At 46.6% G+C, this 13,717-nt stretch overlaps 1 protein-coding gene across 2 annotated transcripts in view; it reads right to left on the bottom strand.

Annotated features, from left to right (window-relative positions):
- Positions 1 to 13,717, bottom strand: part of LOC8051674 (spondin-1) — a 167,935-nt gene that overhangs the window by 150,138 nt on the left and 4,080 nt on the right. The window lies entirely within an intron of this gene.

Raw genomic sequence — 13,717 nt, 5'->3', positions numbered from 1 at the left:
CTAACTTTAGGATTAAGAATACTTAGTTGGAATTGGTAGTCGGGCTTATAATAAAAGGAAGTCTCCATTTCTAAATCTGCCACACTCCTACATCGCTACATGTATTCAGTACGTGTTGCCTTAAGGGTATTAGCTAATAAGTTAGAACTCTCAGATGTCCATCCAACTCGGTTGTATCAAAACCACCGATGTTCTGACATGCAATAGCCAGTATGAAGAAACGAGGTAAATTGACCATCATGCAGAACTGGCGGAAAAGAAAACCTGGTATTCATTCAGTTTGAAACGTGACGCGAGTGACGATTTCTAAACAACACAGAAAGAAAAAAGCACGATGTTCACTACGTAAAAAAACTGTCAGCCTTTCCACTCTGGTGAAGAAGGGAAAGCAGCGGAGCTGTACTTTGTGCCGCCATCTATGAGCGACGGCGGCAACCAGACAACCAACAAGTCGGTTGTCTGGTTGCCGCAATCGCTTATAGATGGCGGTAGCTGTCCAGAGGGTTGTGTCGAGATTTATTTGTCGACGGACACGAAACTGGAGAAACTAGCCCTTAACAGCTCCGCTGTAAAAAAAAATGTCAGACGTTTGACATTGGCGTTTTCTATGATATATACACACGTTTGCAAGTCCGGCTTCAAGGCGCTGTTATTTTGCTCGGCTGGGTGCGCTTGGACGAGTCATAATCCGATTACGAAGCCCTGCTAAGGCGTCGTAATCGGATTATGGCCGCGCCCAAGAGCGCACCCCACTGAGGAAGATGGCGGCGCCCTGAGACCGGACTTGAGACCCAGGCTGGGGAGAGCGGCGAAAGGAACGAGGAAACGTCCAAAGGGTTTCCGAGGTTTTTTTTTTTTTTCTTTTCTTTTCCTTCTCGTGCCGAGACCCTCTTTCGAACCGAGTGGCAGCCACCGGCACTGCCGCGCATCTCAGCATGACAAGAAAAAACTCCAAAGAGAAGGATGCCTCGTCGTCGAACGGGTCAACGCACTTGGCCATCGATGACGGAGCCACCCTTGTCCAACAGACAGGGGATGACATTTCTGCCTCCTTCGCCTCAATCTTGGCAGCCGCCCTGCTTTCAATCGTCGATGACCTGGCCGGTCTCGCCCCACACTGCCAGCAGTCTGAGCAGTCCCTGTCGCACAACTCTGAACGCGAGCTATTCGAACGTCAGCACGGTGAACTCAAACATCCACAGACACGTCAAGATATTTCTTCCATCATTGCCGGAGCCCTCCCCCTGAGTTCCGCCGGAGGTATGGCTTTTACGGGAATCATTTCTACCAGAGCCACCAACTCGATCCGGCTACCTCCGATGGAGCCCCCATCGCCCATTCCCGGAGTGAGAATCAGTCAGGCCTAACATATTCTAAGCGACCTCGCCCAGAACACCAGCATTTTGTCCATGAGAGATGTCTACGAGATTTGGCATCTCCACCCGTATCGGTTCTACTGAGATGTCATGCTCTCCGAACACCAGCAACTCATTTTCGATAGACAGGAATTCTTCCACGTCGTCGCGAGAGAGAACCGGAGTACGGCTATCGTATCCCAGACGTCCAGGCTCAAGTCCGAGGTTTTCAGAGAGCTTTTTGACCAGCTACCCAACCAGTCTCAACGCGAACGCCGTACGTGTCGTGCTTCCGCGACCACCAGCTGCCGCCCAGGCACCAACTCCAAAAGGCTTCCTAATCCTAAGTGAGTCCGGCAGCTACTCTGGGTCTTCGAGACCCACCACTGCGCCATCGACGGCACGGTCGACTCCCCGACGCTACTGGGCGTTTTCCCCGTCGAGGACGTTCTCGCCCATGCATTTTGCGAGGCTGGCGTCTCGGCCAACCTTGCCCGTGCTTGCTCTTGGACCGGAGAAAATGACTCATTAATTCGGAGTCGACGGCCAACGCCGCCGAACGAATCCTGGAGTGGCTCAGCAGGACCGGCAGTGTCATCGAGCCCCACGCCGACGACTCCTTCGACACCTACGATGGCGAGGAGGAAAAAAACACCAACAGAAAGGAACACGCTACGGACAAACAAAGCGAAGTCTAAGACTCCGAGTAGGACCTGGGTAGCACTGCCTACAAGTCGAAAGCGACGGGACCTCCGCCGCAAGTCCACCCGATCCAGCAGACAGCTCATGTCGACTGGGCAGTGTTTAGTGAGGCACAGTGTAGTTTTCACGGGCCGGCCAACTTTGGTGCACTTTCCATTCACTGCGCAAAGTCTTCTTGCTTCACGGCCCGCCCCCCTCTCCCTGACCAAGTCCCCACGATCGATGCCGCCGTCATTAACATGTTGGCGGCATCATCGAACGCTCCTCACGTGGTCAATACCTCAACCTATCTTCCTCGTATCCAAGTCAGCAACCCAGTCCCGTTTTGTTTTAGAATACGCCGCACTTACTCCTTACCTCCCGGCACCTCAATTTCGCCTTACTCCGCTACCCCAGGTCATCAAAGTAAACTTCCTCCCGCCCCAAGCGTATGCGGTGAAGCTGGACCTTGCCGAGTCCTTTTACCATATCACGCTTCATCCCTCCTCCCGCAACCTCACCACATTTAGTGTAGGCCGCCGTAACTGCCGTTTTTGCCATGCCCATCGAGATACGCCCGGTGCCGTTTTACATGCAGCTCTTGGCAACAGCCATTGTCAGGGAAATGCGCGCGCTTGGACTCTGGGCTGGATCTCTCTTAGACAACTTCTTGTGCGCGTATTCCAACCCAGACAAGTTGGCATCTATACGGTGCGCCTCATCGTAGAGGACTTGCTGCGGTCAGGATTTCCCTTAAACCTAAGAGATACGAGCAGAGCCCAAGCGACGCATGGGTTTTCTTGGGTTCAGGCTCGACACAGCCGATGACACCATTTCGCACACACCAGGACGGCTCCGAGCCAATCCTCGTGTCCTTCGCTCGCTGGAGTGCCCGCTTCCCTCAACGTGCTCCAGGGGGCGGCGGGCTACTTGCATTTTACTTTTCTCTCTATGTTTGACAAAGCTTCAGACCATATTCCTCTTTCACTGAACTGGCTTCACTTTCTTCTGCGTGTTTGGCCGTCTTTGCTGCACTGCCAACCTCTCCACAATCCCTCCGCTACCCAGCAGCACATTGGCGGATGCCTCCGGAGTCGGTTACGGCGTAGATGGTGGGGACTGTGCGCAGGCAATCATCGCCCTTCTACCGAGGCCAATATACCTCCGGGAAGTACTCACCGTGTTGTGATGCGCGTGTACTGTTCAGAAAGGGACTCCACACATGGAGAACAGAGCTTTGGCTCTCGCGCTGAGCCGCGGCCAAGGACCAGCTTCGCCTTGGGCTATTGCCAGTGCCATTTTTCTTCATTTATTTACTTAATGACATTTATTGAAAAACCTCGGGAAACCTTTCGGACGTTTCCTCGATCCTTCTGCCGCCATCAATATGAGAAGGAAAAGATGTCTGGCGCCGAGAGCACGAGGACTCGATGGCCCGCCGGCTCGCCATCAAATGTCAAACGCGCAACGGCAGGTCGGCGGGGCTCATGACCGACGGTACCCATTTTATTGGCATATCTTTATTAAGAAAAAGAAGAGAGATATCATTGGCAATATCCCAAGGCAAAGCTCGTCCATGGCCGCGAAGCAGCGCTAGAGCCAAAGCTGTGTTGTCCGTGTGTAGAAGAGTCCCTTTCTCGCCAATGCACGCGTACCAGAACAGGGCGAGTCCTTCCCAGAGGTACGAGCTATGATTCTCTGCGCACAGTGCCCTACAGGTACTCCAAAACCGACTCCGGAGGTATCTGCCCATGCGCTGTCAGATAGCGGGAAAAAGGTGGAGCGGTGGGCAGTGCGGCAAAGTCGACCAAACACGCAGAAGAAAGGGAAGTCAACTGGTGAAAGAGGAATTCGGTCTGAGCCTGTCAAACAGGGGACGAAAAAGAAAAAACCCAGAGCCATAAAGAGAAATGTAAAATGCCAAGTAGCCTGCGGCCCGTATAATATGTAATATATTATAATAAAAGATAATATAATATAATATATAATATTATAAGCACACCCGACCGGACATTAGAAGGCTCAAAGTTCAAATCCTGGCTCCTCCGTTTATTTTGGCTTTCGGCGGTTTCGTAAAGCATTAATTCATTCGATGAAGTGCTGTTAATTCATCTGCATATTTTAGAATTATATATATATATATAGATATATATATACTAATAAAGTACGTCCGTACTTTATTTTATATTTTTTTCGTCCGCACCTTTTTTTAAATTGTTTATGTATACATGCGCCATCTTTTTAGCGTCACAAAATCGGCCAGCGAGAGACGTGCGCTTCGATAACCATAGGCAGTTGCTTGGAAATAGCAAACATGACGCAGGTGTAACATGGCGCAATAACGAAGACTGGGGAAAGGAACGAACAACACGCGGCATATGTGTACAGCTTTCTGTGTTGTTACTGTGTTGTTCGTTTCTCTCTTAAGCCTTCCTTGTTTTGTGCTATTGCATTTACATTATCTTTGATGTTCATCAACTAGCCCAGGTCTCAATTTTATTCCTTTATTCCAATTAGCAGCATTTCACTAGAGGGTGACTATAGTTCTGCTCCTTCGTTCGGTGTGGGCGAAGACTCGTCCGCATGTATTAGGTTGAAATAAACTGTAGTAACGAGAAGAAGCGAATATTTCTTCCAGCACCCAGATGGAACTTTCTTAGGTTGTTTACAAACGCTGCCGAACATCAAAGTAGGGATGGTTATTTTCATTTTTATTATATAGACTGCGATGATCCCCGTGTAGCGGAAGTAATATGTATGCTCGAGTATCAAACTATAAAGAAAGGACACGTAGGGAACAAGCGCTGGAGCTAGAAACGTCTGCAACTTTTGACCAATAAGAAGTCTTATGACGTTTCTAAGTTCCTTGAATTTCACGTTGATGGATACCTGGGACTACTTTAAACCGTCTTTTATAAAATGGCTGTCTAGCATTTCAATTAAACAAATTATTGGAAAGCCGAAATAAACCGGTTTTTAGAATCGTGTGACCGGTAACCGAAACCGTAAAGAATAAAACCGTAAAGAACCGAAACCGCAAAGAATAAAACCGTAAAGAACCGAAACGAAACCGTTATCAACAGCAAACGGTAACCGTAACCGAAACCCTATATTTTTCGGTTTGAGTCCCTGGTCAGAAGTATAACCATGGCTCACATATTAATCTAATTTAGCGTTACATAATTTACGCAATGATCTCACCTAGTTCACCTCGCATCACAAGCGAGTCATGGACTAAACGGACGTTGGTATGAATTTGGATCTTGTATTTCGCGACAGAAATATACAGTAGACAACTTTCAGATAAATGCAGGTCAAGTTTGTCTTGGTCGTTTGTTTTTCCAGGGAAATAAGGTTCTGACAGTCACAAGGGTCAGCGGATCAAGCAGGTCGGCACGTGACTCGACGTGAACCCAAAGCGCGGGAAGGGACTTTCTGACTTTTGATATTAACCCAAAACACATACGTGCGCCGAATATTACCTCAATGAACCGATGGATATAAAAGATGCGAGCACGCGATTGAATCTGATATGCCGTATTTTCCCAACTGTAGTCCGCAAACTGGAGAATATAGTCCTCACGGGCAAATTTGGGGTCAAAAATAAACCATTTTGCTTAGTTAATCCGCACCCCAGCACATCCTCACGCCCTGCATAGCCCCAAAGTAGTGTCTAATCCGAACGTAAAAACTATTGTACATAGTACATCTTGACAAATGGCTGCTGTGTCAGCTCACAAAGTAGCTTGAATCCTAAAATAAATCCAACATTAGTATACTCTGTTATTCATAAAATCCTTCACGTCTTATCGCAGAAACTGGAGAAACTAAATTGGTATATAAGTCACGTGACGTAAGGCCACCTGACATCTATTTCCCCGCCAAATTTAGTGGGAAAACTGAATCGGTGTTTAGGTCACGTGGCGTCAATTTTTCCGCAAGATTTATGCATGGATGGACGAACGGACAAGATTATTTGAATGGGGGTTCCGATGGAAAGCGCTTTATGCTTTAAACATGCTACGTGACATTAAGCGCGACATTTCACGTGTGCACGTCCTACTGTATGGTAGAATGAACTTCGTCTCTGAATCAAAACCTTTTTTTTTTTGTCTCTTCATTCTCCAAGCTTTCCTTGAAAATCTTTGCTCAATTATAGTGTTCCACGGGCACGAAGACGTCTGGGCATTTTTCGGAGTAATATTGTACGCGCTTTTTAATTGCTCTAAAGGGGAAGCATCATATCGTGCCTCAACAATCACTCGCATCTGTGAGCCGCGTTGTTTGAGTTGATTAAAATAATCCAGAAAGTGCGACAAAGTCGCAACCTTCACAGCCCCCGAATCCAAAGGTAAAAAAAAAAAAAAAGCAAATTGAAGACGTTTGTGAAAGGTCGGCCTGCCGCTGAAACAAGGACGACGTTTGTTCAGGGCTTCAGACTTCAGATGGGCGATTTAGTCTGTGCGACAGACTGCTAACCTTGAAGCCCTTTGCGTGCATCTCGCGTAATGATCGCACAACCGCACGCCAGTGGTAATTGTGCGTTTGTTTGGACGGCGAGCGGTTCGTGAGCCCCAGTGAGTGTTTCGTGTTTCAGGTGTAGATGAGAAATTTAGCCGGTGCAGTAGAACGGCTAGTACGGGGCGTTGAACGTGTACCACGCAGTGGTGATTACACAACCGCACGCCGCTGTGACGAACGTCCAGATCGAAGCGGGTATAGAGGGGGGGGGGGGGGGGGGGGGTGGAGCCCAGGATCCCTGGCTTCTATAGCTCAAGCTTTTGCTTTACGCTCTCGGAGCTGTAATGTGCTAACAGTCGATCACGAGATCATCGCCTCCATTCACTTTTCTCTTTTTAAGAGGCGAAACACATACAGTTTACAGAAAGTTCCCGAGATAAGAATACCCTGCTTTTCGGATCGGGTAAATAAACTATGCACCGCGGAATTTCCCCGTCAAATACAGCAGGGAAAATTCTCCGTCAAATTTAGCCGCGAAATTAACCTGGTGTCACATGATCGCAGGACACACGTCGCGGTGTTAAGTCGTCATGTTCATAACATCGTGACGTCGTATCACGTGACGACATCCCGTGACATCGATTCTCCCGCTAAATTTAGCGGAGGAATCTAGCGACGTCAAATCACGTGAAGTGAATTTCGCCGCTAAGTGTAACGGGTACATTAATTAAACGATTCGTTCTTCACTCCCCCCAATACGACCGTTTCATGTCTTCCATACAAATCTAAACCATCGCTCCTACTGCATTTCATGCATTATATTACCGTTCGGAGATACAGGAACTAACAGGAGCTTTTTTTGTTTTTATTAGAAAATACGAAAAGTAGCCTCATGGTCCTTTTCCCACTAAGCGTGGGTGCATCATGAGCACACCCCCTTCCCCGACCCTCGCTTCCGGCTGTCGCCATTTTTGGAAGGCAACGTTTCGCACGGCCGCCATTGTCATCACCCATCTTTGCGCGTAATCCGTCTTCTCTCGGAATTATTTTTTTAGCATCAATAGTGTGGAGCATAAAAACCAATACCACCGATATAACGGCGCGATGCGAATGTGTTGCGACGGGCGGCGGCACGTTGGGCTGCCCACCATTTGTAGTTCGTAGGCAACACCCATAGAGTGCTCTGGTTTCTAAATAAATGTACAAATGCGCGACGTTTCCAAAAAGATTATAACTTTTTGTGTTACGTGACGCGGAGCGAAGCGTATTTAGAGCCAAGAAGGGCGTCCGTGGATGGGTGTCGGTGGTGCCCCGACACAGGAAATGGTCTGGCATTAGATTGACGCGGGCGCTGCCAGACGCCCGCAGCGGCAAGGTCGAACCTCGCTGCCGTTCCCGATCGCGGGCCGCGGAGGACTCCGTCGCTGCCGTCCGTCCGCTCTCCTACAAGACGCTAACTGTCCCGCCCGCGGGATCGCGGAGATACGCTGAGAAAAATACAAAGGGCAGAAGATGCACTACCTCCCTGCCTCTATTTGGATGTATCGTCATAAAAAAATATAAAAATAAGGAATAAATAATATGTGAGATTTGTTTTTAACGATTACTTACAGTTATAGACCGCACCACTGCCTGCAAAATATAACAACCAAAGGAATAAATATGTGAGATTTGTTTTTAACGATTGCTTGCAGTTATAGACCGCACCACTGCCTGCAAAATATAACAACCTAGCGTTAAAAGATAACACTACAGCGTCGCAATAAAATAAAAATAAAAAAACACTTTAGTGCGTCTACATCAGTGTTGTACGTAACGGCGTTCGTGGAACGCGTTGCTCTTAGAAGAAAAGGAAGAACGCCGCCGTTCCAACTTACAACGGTAGAACTCGGACAAGTACGAGTTCGTCACGTTTTCAAGGGAACTGCTGAAGGAACGGTCTTCCTCTTTTGTCTGCTTATATGCGATTTTATTCAATTTGAATAGTTGTTTAGACTTTTTATGGATGAAGAAAGAATAAAACCATTAAAACAGGGACAACACCAACCACACCTTTCAACTAGCAACAGACGAGTAAACTTTCAAAAGCGAGCAGCCGCTGCTAAACCTGTCCTACCGTTTTCTAGTGCCCATTCAAAGTCGGTAAGACACGGTATTATCAAATCGTTGTTTTCTTCATCCTTCACGAAGTCTTGCTGTCATCTTTCAGAAGATAGCATCAAATTCCAGCACATGAGCCTCGTCAGAGCAGGGTTTCCCATCGCCCTTCTTCGATCAGTAATGGAAAGGCTGATTCGCGGGCCTGACCGCCAGTCACCAGCCACAAAAAAGAAAGCCCGATTCGCCGTCGTTCCTTACGTACACCAATTTAGCCCACCGGATAAAATACATTTCCTCAAACTTCGACACGAATGTTGTATCCTCGTGCCGCATGCGTCTTAAGCAACTCTGTCAACAAGTGAACAACAACCGGATACCGATTGGCTGCACTGTTAAACACGAAAAGAAATTCATTCCATGCAAAGGGAAGAAAGTTTACTCCATTCCCTTGAGCTGCGGCCCTCAATACATAGGTCAGACCGGCAGATGCACCAATCACAGACTCCGCAAACATCACAACGAAGTTTCAAAGGCCTCTCCAGATTCTTATGATCCCATAGTCATACATGCCCGTTCGTGTTTGCTTTATCATCTCCTCTTCGATGGAACAAAAATTCTGGGGGGCACGACTGCAGATTCGGCAGGGAGATCATAGAGTCATTCGCCATGACCACTGCAAAAAACAACGTGTCAAACCCTTCCCTCCTGCTGACGAAAACTGAGGTTGAATTTCTAAAATCCGAGATAATCCCACCACTGATTTGCACTTCGCGTTTTTATCTCCCCCCTTCTCTCCCCTTCTCCCCTCTCCCCTGGGTATAGTCGGCTGCTCGCTGTTGAAAGTTTACTCGTCTGTTGCTAGTTGAAGATGTGGTTGTGTTGTCCCTGTTTTAATTGTTTTATTCTTTCTTCACCCATGACTTAAACCAACGCGGTCTTCTCCCAAGCATAAGTAGACTTTTTAATATCGATTATTTCAATCTCCGACTTGAAGGGGTGCTGAAGCGTTCGAGATACAGTCAAAAACAATAAAACTGCAAAAAATGGGATCTAGGCAGTTCAAGATGTAGGTCGACAAGAAGATTTTCACCTTCTTGCTTTATTTCATGTACGAATTATCCGGCACAATACTTTATCGAAATACACAAAGTAATGTTAATGTAACGACACGTTCCGATTCCTGAAAAGTAAAAGGAACGCGTACCTTTCGAAGCGCCGGAACTTGCAACAAAAACTTGTTCCAAGTTTGAGAAGGAACGAGGAACGAGCTTTCGTTCGTGTTATGGAGGAACGTGTACAACACTGGTCTAAATTCCAACCAAGAACTCTTGAGAAAGCGGAAGCTCTGAGCATGTGCTTAAGCACACGCGCACTGAGCCTGTGCTTAAGCACATGCTGAGAGCGCATTCCATTGGCCATTGAACAAAACTGGCAGCCCGCAGTAGGCGGTTATTTGAATGGTTCAATGGCGAGGAGATCGAACGAAACACTAAAACTTCGTACACTCCTAAGTGTGTAAATGAGCTTGTCCCTGGGCCAGCACCCTAAGGTTGACACCTTGCGCGTCTTTGTGTTTTAAGTTATTTCCATTATTTGTAATACAGGGAGTGTGCGAGAAAGGAGAACCGCGTTTCTCGACCAGAGTAAAAATGAAGTATGCATCGCACAAAACTTCGAATTCTGTGAGAATGTGAGGCTAGCGGTTGGGATATAACCGGAGGGTTTGAGAACGTGGCGTTACCTAAATCAACATGTAATTGAAAAAAAAAAAAAAATTAAATTCCCTTTGAGCCGACGTTTACCCAAGCATAATATAACCAAAGCAGAGCTCGACATTGTGGATGCTTGCGGGATTTACATCAGTGGAAAAAACTCGCCAACAAGAAAGAGGATATGGTGCTATTTTGTGTTGACAAAGTTTTTTTTTTTTTTTTACTGATGCTACATGTTTCCACAATGTCATTTCTCGTTTTGACGACATTAGGCTTAGGTAAACGTCGGCTCATAGAAATTTTTGTTTCTTCAATTATATTTTGATCCCAGCTAACGTCATTGTCCAAAACTTTCGCGTTATATTTCTCAACCTGTTGCGTCATACTCTCAAGGAGTTTGAGCTTTCTGCGGTGCATAGTTAATATACCCCGGGACGCGAAACACGGTTCTCTTGTCTCGAGAACTCCCTGTATATCTATCTCACTTCCAAGAATGTATCTGAAAGTAAAATGAATTGGTACAACGAAAAACGACATCAAACTCTGATAGCGCCAGCTCGACGCACTGACTGCACTGCCTGCAATCAGTGCAGTCACGCGCACTGGCAGTCAGACGCACTGGCAGTCAGAGACGAAACCCAGCCGAAGGCTGCCGCTGTATTCCTGTCCATTCTGTGTGTGCGCTCGATCTTCTTGTGATAACGTCATAAGGCTGGTGCACCGACATTGATTATTCCAGGTGGTGTTGGCCCAACCGAAGTCATTCCTCGATACTTTCTTTTAGAAGTAATGGCAACCAATACGCATGACGAAGCACACTCCGCTGGAACAAAATGGAGTCTTTCAGTTCATTCTGCTGCTGTGCACCGTCACGCAATTAACGCATAAAAAAACTGCGTCATTTGTAGGAAGCACGAAATGCACATCTCATCGACGAACGTTAGGCCGAGCTCATCGTATACAAGAAAGTACTGTGAGGGTTTAGAGAGGTTCGGTAAACATGGCAAAGTTGGCTACTCCATCTGTAAGACGCTATTAGCTTATACCTGCTGCGCTGCCGCGTTAGCGCGATTCAAACTCCGGAAGAACAAATAACATCCATGTTCTTCCACCCCTTCCCCCGGGGGAAATGAGTATATATCGGAGGTCCCACGGAGTCGTCCATCTCCATTTGTCTTTCTTAGCAGCGCGCCTTCACCCTCCTCCGTGTTTCTTGTTCCACCGTCTCGGCATTCGTTCGCTCCTTTCTCAGGTCTCATTTTCCAGCTGGAAAGTCCGGCGTGCCGTCCAATCTCTTCACTTCGTTTCACCTGACAATGGACCGCTGCGGAAGCCGCCAGCCATCACAGCCAATCAAACGCCGGGAACGTGTCACGTGGCTACTTGCCCCTCGTGTCGCTGCACACCTCCCGAAGAACGCGTGATGCTCGCACGACTTCGATGGCTCTCGTAGCGCCATCTGCGGTCCATCCAAAAGCAAATCGGAGTACGTACATTTGGGCGTTACGCGCCTTCGCACGGTCCGCCTGGCTTCAAAAGACGAAAACTCCGATGCTTGCGCGTGTAGGTCTTCGCCGCTGCTGTGTTGAATGAACTCTGCCAGATTGGATTTTCCGTGATTGCTGCATCGTTCGGTTTACCCTTTATGCCCCCCCCCTCTCTCTCTCTGCTTGTTTTACTGTGGAATGTTTATCTCTTTGCACAAAGCCGCTCGTGTTATTGGCTTTGGCGAACAGAAGGGATTGTGTTTTTTCGTCACGGTTCAAATGGTCCTTCATTATAGATGTGCGATGTTTGGGGCTTCGTTCATTTTTGTTGCTGCTGTTGCTGCGTCGGCGAGAGTTCAGTTAACGAAGCTCTTGTTTACTTTCTTATGTACCCCGGCTGTTTGTGTCTTTTCGACTGTTTTGTGAGCGAGCAAAAAAGGTCGTAGGTACGTACGAATCAGCAATTGTAGTCCCATCATTACAATAGTTTTTGGCCGGAACGAGCAACGTTTTCAAACTTAGAGACGTCAGGTTCTCTCTTCTTTTTTTTTTTCTTTTTTTTTCCGCCAACAATGGACTACCATTAATATTTCATTGTACTTTTGCATTATGTTATACGTAATTGTGCCGAGCTACATTCTTAGAGCGAGCACAAAGTAAATACGAAACAGTCAAGAAAAATAAAACAAAAAAAAAACAGCCGCTTGTCAGCGTTTTAGTGAACCATGCGGAGAAGCGGTCATTACGATGGGGGCGAAGAACCTAAAACCTTGGAAGCAGTGACTTGTATTTATTCTACGAAGGCAACGGGTACCGGGGGGCACCCTCCTCCCCTGAAGTTTCACATTCTCAGCGTGTCAACGTAGAGTTCTGTTTAAAAACAAAATTACTACAGTCATAACCATTACTCAGGAACAACGTTTCCATGAACACTATGACAGGAAATAAGAACCACAATTCACACTAGCATCTGTTCTCCAAGTTGTCTTGACCAATACGTCATGCAAGTTGTTCTGCTCTTCACGCTCACTGTGTTTTCCCCCGATTGCCGTACCCTTCCTTCTCCTCCGACCCGCCAAAGACGCCTTTTGGAACACTTGCTCGCGGCGGATTGTCGTTACCCTATATACTACGTGTCCTCTATATCGTCACGTCGCATTCCGAACAAACTAAAATTGTGCCATACTGCGAGGGCTCTACGAAGGACATGTCCCTCATTTTATAATGGCTGCGAAAACCAAAATAGCGTGCTTGAAAACCTAGCATTGTCGAACAGAAAAATCCTCTAATGTCTCCACGGTATCCCCATTCTTTAATATATATTTATTATTTTTACTTGCGCTTTTCTGAAAAGTAAAACAGCGAGTTTTTTTTTTTTTAGTTTAGCGAAACGGTTTTGTTAGGAATGAGCACAGCATTCCATGATTAGCGCTTTGTTATTTCTATAGATCAACTATACCGGTTGAAAATTCTCTCAGTTCAATGGCTACGCGGTAAAGAGTTGTGCAGGTGTCTAACCACAAAGTTTGTATCGCAGGAGAGCTTTGATGATATTAGGACCAAACTCTGCTAAATCAGAGTGAAACTTTAAACATAATAAAAAAGTTTGCTTTGAGAGTAAGAATTTGTCATTAGTTCGTTAAGGCAGCTGTCAATGCAGATGTCAAGCTGTTTGGCGTCGTGAAAGGAAGGCCTAAAAAGACAAACCAGATAAGTTTTTTTATATATGATTCTAAAGCTTTTGTGATTGAGTCAATCGATTTTTTTTATTTGACGTGATTTTTGAACAAGTTATTTCAACAACAGCAGTAATTGCGCTAATACAAAACATGAAAATAAAACAGAATAGCCTTTTAATGACATATATACTAAATTAGTATTTCTCCGGCAACCCTTGTACAAATATCGAATTTGAATCAAT

Source organism: Ixodes scapularis, unplaced genomic scaffold (assembly GCF_016920785.2).
Source record: "Ixodes scapularis isolate PalLabHiFi unplaced genomic scaffold, ASM1692078v2 PGA_scaffold4__175_contigs__length_147842914, whole genome shotgun sequence".
Taxonomy (NCBI): domain Eukaryota; kingdom Metazoa; phylum Arthropoda; class Arachnida; order Ixodida; family Ixodidae; genus Ixodes; species Ixodes scapularis.
The sequence above is the reverse complement of the archived record's forward strand: the minus strand, read 5'-3'. Positions and strand labels throughout refer to the sequence as shown.